Raw genomic sequence first — 3,791 nt, forward strand, 5'->3', positions numbered from 1 at the left:
TCTTGTAAATATTTGGAAAGTACCTCTTGCGTTGGGATTTTGGGAATGTTAAAGTTTAAACTGTGTAATGATATAAACATGTAATACATGTTGGTTTTGTGATTGTATAGATTGCTACGCTTATGGATTTATGATGTGGTTATGGTTTAGTTGAGTTGACTTTGGATTTTGTGAATCATTAAGTGATATTATAGTATGATTATAAACTGCACAGGTTTTAAGAATTGGAAAATTATAGATATGAATGACCTGAATGTTTTCTCAGTATCCTCAAATGTGTGAACGGATCTTGGAATGAATTGTTGTTGAATTATAATACAAAAAAAAAAAGAAGAAAAATTCAGCGGGGCGTGACAAAGTGCCCTCCTCTCTAGCTCAAAACTTCAGACCTGCTCTGAGGTGAAGAGGGGGAGGAGAATAGGAGAAGGCAACCAAAAAGGCTCTAGTCTATGAATCACTAGTTCCCTCCTATTTATAGAGGTCCCCTATCAACTTAACTATAATGGATCTAGCCCTATTGGGTATTGGATCTCCATCCAACTATCCAAGCCTCTTAGATTAGTAGATCTCTATCCACTAATCTCTTACGGACTCTTATTGGATCTCATTCATAAGATTTCTAATGAGACTTGGGTTCCTTTTCTTTAGCAATCGCCCTGTTATTGTCATAATATAAGGGAATCGGCTCCTCGCTGCCTGGCATGACTCCCAAATCTGTGATGAACTTCTTTATCCAGACTCCCTCTTTTGTTGTCTCTGTTGCAGCAATGTACTCCACATCTATGGTCGATTTAGCAATAGTATCTTGCTTAGAACTCTTCTAGCACACTGCTCCTCCATTTAGGTATACATATACCCCGAATTCGACTTGCTATCATCGACATTAGACTGAAAACTCGAGACTATGTAGCCTTCATCCCTAAGGCTACATCTATATACTAGTAAAAGATCCTTAGTCCTTCTCAAATACTTAAGGATACACTTTACCTCTTTCTAGTGCTCCTAGCCTGGATCCGCCTGATACCTACTTGTGACACTCAGAGCATACGCTATATCAGACCTGGTACATAGCATGACATATATGATAAACTCTATTACTGAGGCATATGGTATCCTATCCATGTTCATCCTTTCTTCAAGAGTCTTTAGGGACATACTCCTAGAAAGCAATATCCCATGTCTCATCGGTATGAGACCTCTCTTGAAATTTTCCATGCTAAACCTTTTGATAATGGTGTCTATGTACCTAGACTAGGATAAGCCAAGCATCCTCTTTGATCTATCTCTATATATCTAAATCCCTAATATATAGGATGCTAACCCTAAGTTCTTCATGGAGAAGTGTCTAGATAACCAAGCCTTTATTGTAGATAGTATTCCTACATCATTCCTAATGATCAGGATGTCATCCATATATAAAACCAAGAAGGTGATAGCGCTCCCACTTACCTTCCTATACACACAAGGCTCATCTTCGTTCTTAATGAAGTCATATGATCTTATTGCCTCATCAAATCTTATGTTCTAACTTCGGGAAGGTTGCTTTAGTTCATAAATGGATCTAAGCAACCTGCACACCTTATTTGGATAGTCCTTGGACACGAATCCCTCGGGTTGTATCATATACACATCCTCGAGGTTGCCATTGAAGAATGCGGTTTTCATGTCCATCTGCCAGATCTCATAATCATAGTGTGCTGCAATAGCTAATAGAATTCAGATGGATTTTAACATGGCTATGAGTGAGAAAGTTTCATCATAGTCAACACCTTGTCTTTGACGATACCCCTTAGTCACTAGTCTTACTTTATAGGTCTCTACATTTTCATCTACTCCGATCTTTTTCTTAAAGATCCACTAACCGATGGGTAAAATACCCTTGGGTGCATCAACAATGTTCTAAACCTTATTAGACTACATGGAATCCATCTCAGAATTCATGGCTTCTTGCCACTTCCCGGAGTCTATACTCATAATAGTCTCCTCGTAGGCCTAAGGATCAATATCCTTAATATCCTCTTCTCCAATATGTCCCACATATCTCTCAGGAGGATGAGATACTCTGTCGGACCTACGTAAAGTTAGAACTTATGTGTTAGGTACCTGAACATACTCGGGCTGTAAAGTGGTGCTTGAGCTAGGTTCTCTAATCTCACTCAACTCTATCATGCTCCCACTATGTCTACCAAAAATGTGCTCCTTCTCAAGGAACATCGCTCTCTTGGCTACAAAGATCTTTTGGTCCTCGAGATGATAGAAATAATACTCATAAGTTTTCTTAGGGTATCCTATGAACTTGCACCGCTCCGTCTTTGATTTCAACTTATTGGGATTGTGTCTTTTAACATGGGTAGGGTAGCCCCAAATCTTAACAACCTTAAGGTCGAGCTTCTTCTCTTTTCATATCTCATATGGTGTAGACACTACCGACTTAGTTGGAACTCTATTTAGAAGATAAACTATGCTCTCTAGGGCATATCCCTATAATGAGATGGGTAGGTCAACGAAACTCATCATGGATTGTACCATGTCTAACAGCGTACAATTCCTACTTTCAGATACACCATTGAGTTGAGGTGTATAAGGAGGTGTCCATTCAGATAAAATCACATGGTCCTTAAGGAACTGGGTAAACTCTATACTTAAGTACTCACCTCCTTGATCTAATCGAAGAGTCTTGATGCTCTTTCCAGTCTGGTTCTCCACTTCATTCTTATACTCTCTGAATTTCTCAAAGGCCTCGGACTTTTACTTCATTAAGTACACATGTCCATACCTTGAGAAATCATCAATAAAGGTAATAAAGTAGGAGTAACCACCAATGGCATAAGTTGACATGGGTCCACATACATCACTATATATGAGTTCCAGTAGTTTAGTAGCTCTTTCTCCAATTTCACTAAATGGAGAGTTAGTCAGTTTTCCACGAAGGTAAGGCTCGCAGGTTGCATATGACTCATAGTCGAATGGATTTAGATATCCATCCTTTAGTAACTTTTGAATCCTTCTCTCATGGATGTGACCTAGCCTACAATGCCACAAGTATGCACTGTTCACCTCATCTCGTTTCCTCTTAGACACTTTCATTTATGATATGTGGAGTAGTGTCTAGCATAAACAAACCATTATGCAATGTTCCTCTTGTGATGATCTTATCATCTAATAATATTGAACAACCATTATTCTTAAAAACTAATTTATATCTACTAACTATCAAACATGAAAAGGAAATAATATTTTTTATAATAGAATGATCAAAATAACATGCATCCAATGTAATAATAACTCCACCAAGCAAATGAAGGGCGACCTCACCAACACCTACTGCAGTAACTTTTGCTCAATTGCCCATCTTGATGTCCATCTTGCCTCTCGCTAGTCTCCTAAGCTTTACCAGAACCTACAACAAATTACAAATATGATAAGCACTACCAGTATCCAATACCCATGTGCTATTATAACAGTCTGACAAATGGAGATTGATCATGAATGTACTTGAAGCTTCTCTAAGCTTCTGTTTTGCCCTCTTTGCAAGGTACTCTTCATAGTTCCTCTTCCAGTGCTCATTTTTTCCGCAGTGGAAGCATTGGCCTTTGTCCTTTGCCGGGTCTTTGTTAGCAACATTTGCTTTACCTGGTCTGCCCTTGCCCTTCTTAAGGCACTTTTCTGCTTACATTTTCTTTCTAGTCTCACCAGTGTAGAGAACTAGCTTCTCTTTCTTGATAGTGCTCTCTGCCTCCCTCAACATATTGAGGAGCTCTAGGAGAGTCATCTCAAGCTCATTCATTTTA

This window comes from Musa acuminata, chromosome BXJ1-4, assembly GCF_036884655.1.
Source record: "Musa acuminata AAA Group cultivar baxijiao chromosome BXJ1-4, Cavendish_Baxijiao_AAA, whole genome shotgun sequence".
In the NCBI taxonomy this organism is placed as follows: domain Eukaryota; kingdom Viridiplantae; phylum Streptophyta; class Magnoliopsida; order Zingiberales; family Musaceae; genus Musa; species Musa acuminata.